The sequence below is a fragment of the Hyperolius riggenbachi genome, chromosome 1 (assembly GCF_040937935.1).
Source record: "Hyperolius riggenbachi isolate aHypRig1 chromosome 1, aHypRig1.pri, whole genome shotgun sequence".
NCBI lineage: Eukaryota > Metazoa > Chordata > Amphibia > Anura > Hyperoliidae > Hyperolius > Hyperolius riggenbachi.
Genome location: NC_090646.1, coordinates 162,463,526 through 162,479,253, shown reverse-complemented (window position 1 = coordinate 162,479,253; position 15,728 = coordinate 162,463,526). Strand labels below are relative to the sequence as shown.

The 15,728-nt window shown below is 47.0% G+C and overlaps 1 long non-coding RNA gene across 1 annotated transcript in view; it reads right to left on the bottom strand.

The window, feature by feature from the left end:
- Positions 1-1,245: 1,245 nt before the first annotated feature.
- Positions 1,246-15,728, bottom strand: part of LOC137546607 (uncharacterized) — a 103,402-nt gene continuing 88,919 nt past the window's right edge. Inside the window, exon 6 of the long non-coding RNA XR_011026304.1 lies at positions 1,246-1,314. This is a non-coding gene — a long non-coding RNA (uncharacterized lncRNA). The remainder of the gene's footprint in view (positions 1,315-15,728) is intronic.

The following is a 15,728-nucleotide window of genomic DNA, read 5'->3' as shown; positions in this document are numbered from 1 at the left end:
TGCTACTGATGATGTCACAGGGGGGGGGGGGTGATCTCAGCTTGTGTGAGATTTCACATAGACGACGCCCCTGTGAGGAAGGGTAACTGATGACAAACACACCCATAATCTAAAACCTCCTACTAAGCTCAGAAGTAATGGCTGCCGCCTGCCACCTGTATAACCCTAGTTATGAAAAGAGAAGGGTGAAAACTAAAGCATGCACTGAAATGCTCATAGGCTTGAAGGAGTGTTTATTTATCTTTGTATGTGTCAGAGTGGTGCAACTAAATATTTTGAATTAAAAAAATGTTTGGTTTGGGTCCGCTTTAAAACCCATGTATTTTATTTGCCCATTTGTCCCGGTTATTACACCTTTTAAATTATGTCCGTATTACAATTTATGGCGCGAATATTTTATTCGGAAATAAAGATGCATTTTTTCAATTTGCATCCATCACTATTTACAAGTCTATAATTATTTTTTTTATTAACATACTCTCTTGACATGCATATTTAAAAAGTTCAGACCCTTAGGTAAATATTTAAGGTTTTTTTATTGTAATTTTTTGTATTTTTTTTATTAACAAATTTTATTTAGGTAATTTTTAGTGTGGGGAAGTAAACAGCTAATTTTTAAATGTAATTTAATGTATTTATTTATTAAAAAATGCATGTGGGTGTAGTTTACTATTTGGCCACAAGATGGCCACAGTCAAAAAAGTCCTGGAAGTGTACGATGATGTGTCCAGGAACTAGAATGAGGATTGCGGTCTCTGATAAGAGACCATCGGTTTTTCTGGGGGAACTTAGATCGAAGAATGGGAATTATATTGATCGGGGGCCCAGTGGCGGGTGGCAGGAGCACGCACGATTGCGCGCACCGCACACTGGCAGCAGCACAGCCTATCTGGATGAAAATATTCGTCCAGATAGGCTCAAGTGGTTAATAACCTGGGGCTTCGTCCAGCCCCCTTAAGGCAATGGGCTTTCTCGCTGCCTCTCAAGGCCACTCTAGTCATCCGTGAGTTGTCCTGGTATTTATGTCAGCCTTGCTGTGACACGGATGTGCGACCCTGTCATGTGCCCGTGCCTGGGAGCACTCTTCTCCTGTGCAGTACTACTGGGTGTATCCTCCCAAGTACCTTGGGTCTGACAGCACTATAAAAATGCTAACATTATTAATGGTAACCTAATGAAGGCATGTTGCTTGCATAAAAAAATAATCTTTTTTATTTTGTTTTGCATTGAGCTACATTTGAATTACCTTACTGTTACTCTCCATGCATATGGGCTCTATTCACAATACTTCTCATGAATGACATATTTTGTCACCTAGGTGATAAAAATAACCTTTCAGCACATTTACAAGCAAAATAATCACTCAAAGTAAGTTGTTCCTGATTAACTTCATTTCAATATTACTTTTACCTTAATTATATTATATGTTTGCTCTTTGGCAGCTTAAACATGTAACATAGATAAGGGGAAAACAGAGGAAAACAGGTGAAAAAGGCTTTGTGAATCATGCCCTATGTGGTATACAGTATATTCGTTTTGAGAAGACTTTGTATTGCCTGCTGCCTGTGTGAAACCTTGCAGCAGAAGATAATATGAACTCTACATGTATATTCTGCATTATCATTCGCTACAGGGTTTTGCACAAGCAGCAGGAAACAGTAAACTTCCACAGATCTGAAAGCTATACCATATATTCATATTATTCCATAAATGAAAATATTTGGTCTCACGACAGGGGCGATTTTTCATTAATTTCCGACATAGAGAAAACACATTTATCAGCAGATGTCTTTGGGATCATTTCCTCTGAGGTGAAAAGTAGTTCTGAGGAATCAAATGTAAGGAGGCATAAATAAGAAGTTTAAACTTAGAAGGGAAATCAGGCTGCTAAAGGTGGCTGGCTGCACACTGTTGTTTATTGCAGTGAAGTTGTCACAGTCATAGGCTATAGCCACATTACTCGGTAAGCAAGCATATGAAAAGGTAAATTCCCAAATAGACAAAGTGCAGTGCACACCACACAGTGAGAAAATGCATGTTGTACTCTTCAGTGGTGCAACCTCCAGGTAAAGATCCATACAATTAGACCATACCCAAAAGAATTGCACCTCATGAGCAACTCATCTCGTCTTCTTGAGATGAGTCTTGAGAAAGTCTTGAAAAAGCCCAGATTGCAAGGTAAATGTTTGTTAACCTCCTCTGCTCCTCCCATAGTCAGGGCTGGATTTCTGGAAAGGCAACAAAGGCCTGGGCCTTGGGCGGCTGCAGCCCAAATGGGTATCTGGATGTGAAATAGGGCTTGCTACACATAAAAGAGAAGGTTGCAAATGGGGAGTAACACATGATAAAGAGAATCTGATGCCCAAGGGCGTGGTATGTGAACGAAAGAAGTTACAGAAAGTGTGTGTGTGTGTGTGTGTGTGTGTGTGTGGTGGAGGGGAGGGGGGGGGGCAACACATGGAATGGGAGGGGCGCTGTTGCACATGGAAGGGGAGCCAAACATACTTGGCCTAGGGACAGAAAGAGTATAAATCTGGCCTTGCACGTAGTGTATGCCATGCAGTGAATAAGTATATCCTACAATGCCCTGTTTTTACTGCCTTCTATGTGGTTTGAATAAAATTTGGTCCAGGGTGCATTTCTTTGGTGCATGGCACATATAGAAAGCTGGATATCACCACTCTCTACACAGTGATCAAGCATAAGAGATGTAGTGAAACTGTCAGGTACTATTTAGAACAGGATCCTCTGTTGGAAGAGGAACAGCATCAATTTATTTTGGATGCAATTCTCTTCATCCTTATGAGTATAAGAGTGAGTTCTTCCTCCAGGTAAGTGGGACGGTAGCAGGTTCATGCAGGGTGCCCAAACCACTTCATGGGTCATTGGGAGGCATCCCATGTATACAGATATGGGGGGCCCGGCGTGGACCTGTTCCTCTGGAAAAGGTTTATAGACGACATCTTGTTGATTGATTAATCAGAGTAATTGTGGATTGCCATTCACCATCACCTCGGAATTCAGTAGAGAAAAGGAAATTTTTCTAGTCCTGACTACCTATTTTGACAATGGACTGCTTAAAACTAGTACCTATAAAAAAATCGATGGCTACATCCTGGCCACTGGTTGCCACCTTCCGCCATGGCTCAATAATGTCCTGAACGAGACTCTGTAACAAAATTTTCAGCCTTATTTTTTCTATCCGATAAGTTCCTATACCTCTTCTAATGTGGTCTGTCTTACTGCAGCCTTTCCTAGTTGCACAATGGCTGTATTATCTCTGTTATAGAATCTAATCTTCTTTCCTTTGACGGCTTTGTCGGGCTCAGGCAGGAATGTGCTGCTCTGCTTGTGATAGGAAGAAGCTATACACACCCTCTCCATGCCCCCTGCAGGCTCTGTATGAGTCACAGATTGAGCTTCTCTCAGCCTATCACATGCTGGTCAGCAGCCATGTCTTTTGTTTGTAAACACTGCCTAAAACTGACAATTACAAGCCAGGATTGCAGCAGGGAGTGGCAGAAACAGCACAGAGGGGCCCAGGAGAACATAATGAATAGAATGGTATGCTTTTTATTGTAAGAATTTTAGAGTACAGATTCTCTTGAAGGGACAATTTATAAGATTGAAGAGAAACTGCACAGAGGAATTTACAATATAAGAAGGAAGTGAAGACTATGGTGAATACATGTACATGTAGAGAAAAGGGGTATGAAGAAAATATCATAAGGAAGGGTATGAATGACATACCATAATGGTAGGGTGAGGGATATAGGTTTTTTTGGGATAAAATGTGGTGTCCAGAGACCCAAGATACCACCCTTACTGTGAAAATATCCAGATGGGAAAGTCTGTGTAAATCATGCTACCGAAGGGCCTCAATTAGTGATGGGCGAACAGTGTTCGCCACTGTTCGGGTTCGCCCGGATTTTGGCCTGTTCGGGTTCGGTTCGGCACCCCCCGAACACCTCATGGTGTTCGGGAGGGTGTTCGGGCACGCTGCCCGAACCCGAACAGGCCTTCTTTGTTCGGCCGAACACAGCCGTGTCCGGCCGAACATAGCCCCCTATAGGGTCCCAGCATAAAGGGAGAGCATGCCCCGAGTGGGGGGGGGGGGGGGAGGGTCGGAAATGCCCCCCACCCCTCCCCGCTAAGCTCTCCCTTTTGCCGGTTCCCTATAATGTTAAATTTAAGCCCCCCAAAAGTACCTGAGGAGGAGGGCAGGAAGCGGGCAGCCAGAGATGCTAGGCGCTAGTACCATCTGGTACTTCCGCCCTCTCTTGACGCACTTCCTGTTTACATTTGAAGTCGCGTCAAGAGAGTGCAGAAGTACCGCGATGACGCGTACGAGGGTACGTGTCATCATGTAGATGACACGTACCGGGGCTTAAATTTAACATTATAGGGAACCGGCAAAAGGGAGAGCTTAGCGGGGAGGGGCGGGGGGCATTTCTGCCCCCCCCCCGCTCGGGGCATGCTCTTCCTTTATGCTGGGACCCTATAGGGGCCCCAAAGGGACATGTTCGGGTTGGGTTCGGGTTTGGCTCGAACATGCCGAACATCAGGGGCATGTTCGGCCGAACCACACCGAACCCGAACATCCAGATGTTCGCCCAACACTAGTCTCAATGAAGCAATGGAAGTTTTTGGATTTTTAAAATGAGTGCATGATGGTGGAGCTACTTGGTGACCCTAGGAGTACCTTGTAACCCCCAAGGGGGGAAGTGGTCTCAGGGGTAGGTATGGGTCCCCCTGAGTTGCTATGACTTGGAGGGGGAATATTATTTATCGCCACCAGGAATTTCAGCAGCAGGGTGAGCCACCATTTGTCTCTCCTTGGGCCCAACTGCCCAGCAGCACATTATTATATATGCACTGAGAAGCCCTTTTCTGCAGCCCTACATAAATCCAGGTGCTGCTTGGTTTTAGAGAGCTTGCTTTTTTTACACTTCATGTGATAAAATTGAAAGGCTTTGATTTGTTGTGATCCCTTCTTGTTTAAGCACCGGATCCAGCTGAACAGAGTATTTTAAGTGCATCACTTTATTGAACTGATCACGTGTTTCTCCATGAGTTTTGGTACACACAACCTTAAGCATAACTTAAAAAAAATAAAAAAACATCCAGCAATAAAAAGATACATAGATTAGTCCCTAAATCATGTACAGATCAGGAAAAGCTGAAGTATTATTATTGGTAGGACAGTTACTCTTGATATATGACACGTTAAAGGGCAACTGTGACCTAAAAAAAGTTATATACTCACAAAAGAGGAGCTAAGGCTCTGGAACCACTTAGGGCCTTCCCGATTCTGTCTGTGTCCCCTCCTTCCGCTGCTGGGCTGAGGGCTCCCCATTTCAGCCTCCGACTTTAATGTTGAGGACGCCTTTGGGTCATCTTAGAGGGCCATGCAAGTACTTGGCCAGTGGCGTAGCTAAGGCGCTGTGGGCCCTGATGCAAATTTTACAATGGGGCCCCCCAAGCACTCTATACATAACAATTGATATGGTGCACCAAAACCTGCCAATGGCAACTACAGTGTCAGAGGTGCAAGAAGGGGATGGGGAACAGTTTGTTAATGATTACCACTATTCAAAGTATCTACAGAAGTGGTTATTATGAGCACAGGACCAATACAGAGCTAATACTGTAGTTGAATAAGGGCCCTTTGGGGCCCCTCTGGCCCAAGGGCCCCGATGCGGTCGCAACCTCTGCAACCCCTATTGCTACGCCCCTGTACTTGGCTCTCCAAGTACTTCCAAAGACAAACAGCTCCATACTGCACACTTGCGAGCGTGGATGAGCAATAGTGCAGTACGGAGATGCTCATCTTCAGATGTACTTGGAGACCCGAGTACTTCCAAGGAGACCTGAAGACAAAGCTAGCTGCAGATTTAAATGGGGACCTGGTGGTGGAACAAGTTGACGCAGAGAGTAACTGGAAATCTCAAAGGAATCCAGAGCCTTCTCTCCTCTTATGTGAGTATCTTTTTTTCCGGTTACAGTTGTCCTTTAAGAGCTGGAAAATAATTTCCTTATCTGACTGAGCTCTGTTTATACAAAAATAGGCACTCCTAAATATATCTATATCATGGAAAATATAAATCAGCCAAGCTGAAAAATGACAATTAGTTTTCTAAAGATCTAGTCTTTTAGATCTGTAAAGAACAAAAATATCATTATAATAAACAGCAAGAAAAATGATTTTTGTCCCAGCAGTAACTCACAAGGCACAGAATTTCACCCCGAACAAGATTGCCGTCAATTACCTACAAATAGTTAGTTATGAATTTGTCATGCAAACAAATCTGCAGGTAGTGCTAAAATATGTCGAAATGAAAAGGAGGTGTGCAAGAAGAACACTGCATGCACAGTGACTCATTTCAAGATTATTAACGTTCTATTGAAATGCGCAGCTTCTCTGCTTTACACTAAAGAATGCAGATTCATGTATTTAAAACCACAAATAAACCACGTTTATGAAGAGGATTATATTGAAGAGGATTATATATCACACTAGTGTTTATGGTATTAGGAGGAGAGCCTTTTCCAGTGAGGTGAGTTCACTGAACACAACAGGTAGTTAGATGCAGTCAGCTGAGTTCACTCAACACAAACATAGTTATATGCAGTGAGGTGAGTTCACTCAACAGAAAAGGTAGATATGCAGTGAGGTGAGTTCACTGAATGCAAAAGGTAGCTATATGCAGTGAGGTGAGTTCACTCTACAGAAAAGGTAGATATGCAGTGAGGTGAGTTCACTCAACTTAAAAGGTAGTTATATGCAGTGACGCAAGTTCACTCAACACAAAAGGTAGTTATGTACAGCGAGGTGGGCTCACTCAACACAAACGTAGGTGTATGCAGTGATGAGGTGGGTTAACTAAACACATCAGGTACTAGTAGTAGGTAAATGCAGTACTGGGTAGGTAGTACAATGTGCAGCTCCCTGTCACACACACAGGTGTCACTGAATGTGCTGCTGAATGCTGGTGGGCTGCTGGCAGTGGGACACACACATTATGAATTAGCAATGCTGTCTAAGCAACACAAGTGTCTCACACACACAGGTAGTAGTCACTGAATGTGCTGCTGCTGCTGGCAGTGGGACACACAGTATGAATTAGCAATGCTGTCTAAAAAACACAAGTGTCTCACACACACAGGTAGTCACTGAATGTGCTGCTGCTGGCAGTGGGACACACAGTATGAATTAGAAATGCTGTCTAAAAAACACAAGTGTCAGTTTCAAACACAGAAAAAAAAATTGATCACACGAGCAGGATGAGCTCTGAAAAGAGCGTTTCTGGGGCGCTATTATAGCAATAAGATTCAGCTAAGCAAGCTAAGAAGGCAAGAGCCTGACTAATCTGTCCCTAGGAGAACAAGTCTGCAGCAGCTGTCCCTATTCTGTCTCTAGCAGGCACACGAGTGAGGCTAATGGCCACCGGAGCCTGCCTTATATAAGTGAGGGTGGGGCTCCAAGGCTTAGTATAGCCGGATTGGCTACAATGCGCCTGCTGACTGTGATGCAGAGGGTCAAAGTTGACCCTCATAGAGCCTTATGGGGCGAATCGAACTTCCGGGAAAGTTCGCCTTCGCCGGCGAAGGCGAACCACCCGATGTTTGCCTGGAACCGTTCGCCGCCGAACCGTTCGGCCCATCTCTATTCAGGACCAACACAAATACTAACCACATACTGATAATGATCAATGGAGAGGCTGTGGAGAAAGTTACCAGCTTTAAGTTTCTGGGAGTCACCATCACAGAGGATCCTGGGCTGACAACACTTCTTCAGCCATAAGTTACTGGCAAAGCACAACAATGCCTCTAACACTAAGGAGTGCTAACCTTCCCCAGAAGCTGCTAGTTAATTTCCACAGATGCACTATAAAGAGCATCTTGACCAACTGCATGAAAGCTTGGAACACTACAGTAGCTGTACCTAGGTCAGTAAACAAGCCCTGCAGTGGATTTTAAAAACAGCAGAGGTCACTGAACTACCATCGCTGGAACTCTTCTATAAGACTTGCTGTATGAGAATGGCCAAAAACATTATTGAGGCTAATGCTCACCAGGGGCATTCCTACCATTGAGCACAGGGGCGTGTGGCGCACCGGGTGACTGACAGCTAGGGGGGTGTCGCCACGACCCCCCACAGCAGCAGAGCAGGAGGGGGAAGCAGTGCTAGAAGAAGAGGCAGTGGGGACAGTGGCGGGGAGGGGGGCCAGAACCCCACTCCCTCACCTGGGTCCCCTCCTTTTGCCTCTCTCCCCCTCCATAGATTATCAGCAAGTGCAGGCTCGGCGGGAGGCGTACAGAGAATTACTCACCTCACTTCCGCGTTCCACGCGCTGGATCGCAGCGTCATGTCGTCACAGGTCTCCATTTTTAATGCCGCCCACTGTGCTTCCTGATTAGCGGAAGCACAATAAGTGGCATTGAAGGCGGAGATCTGTGACGACATGACGCTGCGCTCCATCGCTTGGAACGCGGAAGTGAGGTGAGTAATTCTCCACACGCCTCCCGCCAAGCCTGCACTTGCCGATAATCTATGGAGGGGGAGAGAGGTAGAAGGAGGGGACCCATTATAGACCCTGCAAGGGATGCAGCCACAGGGGGGCACAGAAGCCACAGGGGGCCCTATCCTTAGAGACTGACAACTAAGGGCAAGGAGAAAAAAAACTTTCTGCCTCCTGCACAATTGTTCTAATGACTGCATCTGCTCAGCCACTGATAAGGAATCACAGAAACGTTTTTGCTACTATAAGGAATCATACAAAGTTTTACAGACAAACATTTGTAGACAGTCCCTATTCATTGTTAAGCAGGGTCTTGTGTACAGCGCTGTTCTACCCTCAGCCTTTCTAGCCCTCTCCAAGTGCTGTGTCCTGTAGTGATGCTTGGGGAGTCTTGGCACAGAGAGAAAAAGCTATCTATTCTCTACACATTTGTTCTAATGACTGCATCTGCTCAGCCACTGTCTGAATTATAAAAAGTTTTGTAGACAAAGATTTGTAGACAATCCCTATTCAGTGTGCAGCAGGCTCTTCTGTATAACACCCAGCCCTCAACCCCTCTACCCCCTCCCCATTTGCTCTGTACTGTAGTGATGCTAGAGAAGTCTGCAGAGCCAGTTCAGCTCCATTACCGATAGACAGAGTGAGTGTAATAAGCTGAGGCTGGGAGCACACTCGTCGTCGGTTTTCTGTTTACGTTTTCTGCACACCTTGGGCTTGATTAACAAACCCGTGCTAACTTTTCAGCTTATTACACACACTTTGCGTGCGCAAAAAGTCCGTGATCGGCACTTCAAGCACTAACTGTTTAGCACGCCCATGCTAACAGTTAGCACGGGTTTGTGAATCAAGCCCCATGTGTCTTTGTATGTGTGAAAACATGCAAGTTTTTTCACAGAAGCTAATGTAATTGATAGAGAAAATGCACTAGTCTTCACTGCTGTGTGTTTTTATCTGCACGGGGAAAACACATTCAAGTGTGCACTAGCCAAATGAATAACATTGGTTCTCAGTTTACCTGTGCAGTAAACAGGGAAGGTGGGTGTTTGTCGGGAGGGGGCCCCTCCAAAGTTTCTTAGAGGGGCCCAGTGATTTCTAGTTATGCCCCTGCTTGGGGCTGCCAACAAAAGTAATTTTATTGTCACACAATTACAATAAAGTGCTTAAATATTGAGAACTTTGATAAAACATGCTACTATGGTCCAATTTTTTTTTACCTCTCATTATCTGATCCACATAACTGATACAGTTTGAAATACCGATGTATAGAAGTATGGTCATTCTCATGTCAGCCTTTCCTTTCTGATATGAAATATAGATAACCAGTGCATTAGGTGGGTGATGTCCTCTCCTCCATTGACACATTGGTCTGGATGAAAAGAGTGAGGTGTTCTCACTCTGGTCAGCAATACAAATAAAAAATAAGCGATTACATATTCAAATAGCAAAAACTTAAATACATAAAATTATGGCAATCAGAATTTGGTAGGGATGTGATTGGAAGTAAACTCTGGCCACATTGAAACTCTAAAAAAATTCAGATCAGTAAGTTTAGTGGTTCCTGCATTACTTTATGAAACTTGATGATACAGTTCAGCTTTTATGATACAGTTCATGAAAGAGGACTAAAGTGGGTTTCCTGCCGTGGCTGGATGGGCTCTGATTAGTGTTGGGCGAACAGTGTTCGCCACTGTTCGGGTTCTGCAGAACATCACCCTGTTCGGGTGATGTTCGAGTTCGGCCGAACACCTGACGGTGCTCGGCCAAACCGTTCGGCCATATGGCCGAACTAAGAGCGCATGGCCGAACGTTCCCCGAACGTTCGGCTAGCGCTGTGATTGGCCGAACGGGTCACGTGGTTCGGACCCGAACGCGCTCTGATTGGCCGAACTGTCACGTGGTTCGGGTAAATAAATACCCGAACCACGTCATATCTCCGCCATTTGTCTGTGGGTTTAGCTTTGGGTAGGCAGGCAGGGTAGTTCGCGCTCCAGCCACGCTAGCCAGGGTCCCCCCCAGTCATTGTGTGTCGCTGCTGGGAACAGTAGTACACCGCTCGTTCAGCCACACTATATAGCATTCTGTGTACTGTTCTGTGTCTGCTGGGAACAGTAGTACACCGCTCGTTCAGCCACACTATATAGCATTCTGTGTACTGTTCTGTGTCTGCTGGGAACAGTAGTACACCGCTCGTTCAGCCACACTATATAGCATTCTGTGTACTGTTCTGTGTCTGCTGGGAACAGTAGTACACCGCTCGTTCAGCCACACTATATAGCATTCTGTGTACTGTTCTGTGTCTGCTGGGAACAGTAGTACACCGCTCGTTCAGCCACACTATATAGCATTCTGTGTACTGTTCTGTGTCTGCTGGGAACAGTAGTACACCGCTCGTTCAGCCACACTATATAGCATTCTGTGTACTGTTCTGTGTCTGCTGGGAACAGTAGTACACCGCTCGTTCAGCCACACTATATAGCATTCTGTGTACTGTTCTGTGTCTGCTGGGAACAGTAGTACACCGCTCGTTCAGCCACACTATATAGCATTCTGTGTACTGTTCTGTGTCTGCTGGGAACAGTAGTACACCGCTCGTTCAGCCACACTATATAGCATTCTGTGTACTGTTCTGTGTCTGCTGGGAACAGTAGTACACCGCTCGTTCAGCCACACTATATAGCATTCTGTGTACTGTTCTGTGTCTGCTGGGAACAGTAGTACACCGCTCGTTCAGCCACACTATATAGCATTCTGTGTACTGTTCTGTGTCTGCTGGGAACAGTAGTACACCGCTCGTTCAGCCACACTATATAGCATTCTGTGTACTGTTCTGTGTCTGCTGGGAACAGTAGTACACCGCTCGTTCAGCCACACTATATAGCATTCTGTGTACTGTTCTGTGTCTGCTGGGAACAGTAGTACACCGCTCGTTCAGCCACACTATATAGCATTCTGTGTACTGTTCTGTGTCTGCTGGGAACAGTAGTACACCGCTCGTTCAGCCACACTATATAGCATTCTGTGTACTGTTCTGTGTCTGCTGGGAACAGTAATACACCGCTCGTTCAGCCACACTATATAGCATTCTGTGTACTGTTCTGTGTCTGCTGGGAACAGTGGTACACCGCTCGTTCAGCCACACTATATAGCATTCTGTGTACTGTTCTGTGTCTGCTGGGAACAGTAGTACACCGCTCGTTCAGCCACACTATATAGCATTCTGTGTACTGTTCTGTGTCTGCTGGGAATAGTGGTACACCGCTCGTTCAGCCACACTATATAGCATTCTGTGTACTGTTCTGTGTCTGCTGGGAACAGTAGTACACCGCTCGTTCAGCCACACTATATAGCATTCTGTGTACTGTTCTGTGTCTGCTGGGAATAGTGGTACACCGCTCGTTCAGCCACACTATATAGCATTCTGTGTACTGTTCTGTGTCTGCTGGGAACAGTAGTACACCGCTCGTTCAGCCACACTATATAGCATTCTGTGTACTGTTCTGTGTCTGCTGGGAATAGTGGTACACCGCTCGTTCAGCCACACTATATAGCATTCTGTGTACTGTTCTGTGTCTGCTGGGAACAGTAGTACACCGCTCGTTCAGCCACACTATATAGCATTCTGTGTACTGTTCTGTGTCTGCTGGGAACAGTAGTACACCGCTCGTTCAGCCACACTATATAGCATTCTGTGTACTGTTCTGTGTCTGCTGGGAACAGTAGTACACCGCTCGTTCAGCCACACTATATAGCATTCTGTGTACTGTTCTGTGTCTGCTGGGAACAGTAGTACACCGCTCGTTCAGCCACACTATATAGCATTCTGTGTACTGTTCTGTGTCTGCTGGGAATAGTGGTACACCGCTCGTTCAGCCACACTATATAGCATTCTGTGTACTGTTCTGTGTCTGCTGGGAACAGTAGTACACCGCTCGTTCAGCCACACTATATAGCATTCTGTGTACTGTTCTGTGTCTGCTGGGAACAGTAGTACACCGCTCGTTCAGCCACACTATATAGCATTCTGTGTACTGTTCTGTGTCTGCTGGGAATAGTGGTACACCGCTCGTTCAGCCACACTATATAGCATTCTGTGTACTGTTCTGTGTCTGCTGGGAATAGTGGTACACCGCTCACCCGTCACTGTATAGCATTGTGCTCTGTGTCGCTGCTGGGAATAGTGGTACTGTATAGCATTTCTGTACTGCCACTGTACTGCTGCCAGTCAGCGTGTACTGTAAGGATAAGTGAAATGAGGAAGAAATCCGGTGAAAGAGGGAGGGGCAAGGGAAGAGGTGTTTCCCCTGACGGTTCACGTACAGGCCACAGGGGAGCACCCAAGAAAACCCACTCAATACCGCCCATGTTGTCCAGGACAACAACCCTCACAAATCCAAAAGAACAGGACCAGATAATTACTTGGATGACCTCTCAAGCGTCCAGCAGTGGGTTAAGCAGCACCAGCACATCACGCACGAGGTCCGAGTCCTCAGCCAGTTACAAGGAGCCAGTGGGCACAAAGCTGACACAACCGGCAGCGACACCACGCACACAACTGCCAGATAACCAGTCCGATGAATTACCTCAGGACACAATGGGGTATTCGCAGGAGCTATTCCCAGCCCAACAAACTTCCACCTTTCAAAGGTCAATGGAGGAACAGCCAGAAATGTTGTGCCTGGATTCACAACCGTTAACTGTGGGAAATGCACCGCGCACTGAAATACAAGGCGAGTCCGAAGAGGACTCGGAAACCCAAATCCCAGAGCAATTTGGGCAGGAGGGGTTGCAATTGCAGGAGGTCGGCCGACAAGATCTGGAAGACGACGTTGGAGTGTGCTGCGCAGAGGTTGTTGTGGGGAGCTCTACTCCACGGCGGTGGCCCACAATGACATATGACGAGTTTGAGGAGATGGAAGAGGAGGGTATGGACAATGTGGACAGAGACCCAGATTTTGTTTGTGAACGAGAACATCGCCGTCGTAGCAGCAGCACAGATGAGTCTGTTGAAGAACACACTGCTGCACGAGTTCGCCTTGTGCCACAAGGTAGGCGGCGCGCAATTTCAGGCACCACAAGCGTGGAAGTTCAAGTGAGAGGCAAAAGAGGAGCAAACAGAAATCGCCAGCAAGGAGGCAGGTGCTCCAAAGTCTGGGCTTTCTTTGAAGACTGCACTGAGGATGTTACCATGGCGATTTGCAAGGTGTGCAAGACCCGCCTGAGCAGGGGGAAAAATATTAACAACCTCTCCACCACCAGCATGAGCCGTCACATGCTATCCAAACATCCCACTCTTTGGGCAAACGCGTCAGGACAGGGTACCAGAAACAACACTGCCTCCCTTGGGTTCACCAGACCCGCCTCAGCAGCAGCAGTAGCCCAGCCATTGCGTGGTTCACAACATTCACAAACATCAGACGACGCTGACACTGTCACTTTCCGGAGTAGTGCTCTTGAGGTCTCCCAGTGTTCATCAAACACAACAACCAACAGCCCTTCCGTGTGCAGCGCTACGGTTCAGTTGTCTGTGTCGGAGATGTTTGAGCGCAAGAGGAAATTGCCAGCAAATGACCCCCGGGCCGTGGCAGTAACAGCCAGCATAGCCAAGCTTCTGGCCTGCGAAATGCTGCCATATCGATTGGTGGAGACAAACAGCTTCAAGGGCATGATGTCAGTGGCCATCCCACGTTACGTGGTTCCCAGCCGCTACCACTTTGCACGCTCTGCAGTGCCTGAGTTGCATGAGCACGTGGTCAGCAAAATAACCCGAAGCTTGAAGAATGCCGTTGCCTGCAAGGTTCACCTCACCACTGACACCTGGACGAGTGCGTTCGGCCAGGGTCGATACATCTCCCTTACCGCGCACTGGGTGAACCTTGTGGAGCCTGGCAGCGATTCCTCACCTGCTACGGCACGGGTGTTGCCCACGCCACAAACAGCTGCACCGCCGTCCCTCCCACTGGATAACAACAGCAGCACCTACCTCTCTGACTCCTTCTCCTCCAACGCATCTCAAAGCTGTACCTCATCCGGAAACGCTAACCCAGCAGCAGTAGGATCGTGGAAGCAGTGCAGCACAGCTGTTGGCATGCGTCAGCAAGCGTTGCTGAAGCTAATCTGCCTTGGGGATAAGCAGCACACAGGGGAGGAAATTTGGAGGGGAATAAAGGAACAGACGGATTTGTGGCTGGCACCGCTGGACCTGAAACCGGGCATGGTTGTGTGTGATAATGGGAGTAATCTCATTCGCGCTTTAAGGTTGGCTAAGCTGACACACATCCCTTGCCTGGCGCACGTGATGAACCTAGTAGTTCAGCGGTTCCTGAGGACATACCCAGGCGTGCCCGATCTGCTGTTGAAGGTGCGTCGAGTGTCCAAACATTGTAGAAATTCCAGTACTGCTTCGGGGGCACTCGCCAAGATGCAGGAGCGCTTCAATCTCCCCCACCATCGCTTGCTGTGTGATGTCCCTACGCGCTGGAATTCTACGCTGCACATGCTAGCCCGCTTTTGCGAGCAGAAGAGTGCAGTGGTCCAGTACATGACGGCGCAGTACCGAGGCGCATCCGGCCAGCTGCCAAGCTTCTGTGGATCCGATTGGGCCAACATGTTGGACCTCTGCCAAGTCCTCCAAAATTTTGAGCAATCCACGTTGCTTGTGAGCAGTGACAACTCTTCAGTCAGCATTACCATACCACTGCTGTGTTTACTGAAGAGGTCGATGTTAAAAATCAAGGAAACAGCTGTCATGATGCAACTGGGGGAATCTGAAGGAGAAAACGATCAGCGTGATGGTACCAACATCAGGCCATCCGCCTCAGGGAACGCTGGCCCCAGCAGCTATGACGAAGAAGAGGAGGAGGAACAGCTGGAGTTGGAGCAGGAATTTCATGCCACCACTGACGAGGGCCAGAGCGGTGCACGTTGGACTTCCACAATTCAACGCGAATGGTCAGCAGAAGCAGACCAGGAGGAAGGTGACGACTATGATGCATCACAACAACTATCACAACGCTCACAAGAGGATGATGAGGATTCTGGTAGGACTCTGGCACACATGGCTCAATTCATGCTAGACTGCATTGAACGTGACCCACGCATTGTGCGCATTCTGGACAACACCAATTACTGGGTTTATACCCTTCTGGATCCACGGTACAAACACAATGTTCCAAAACTGCTTGAAGAAAGAGTCAGACAGGTCAAAAT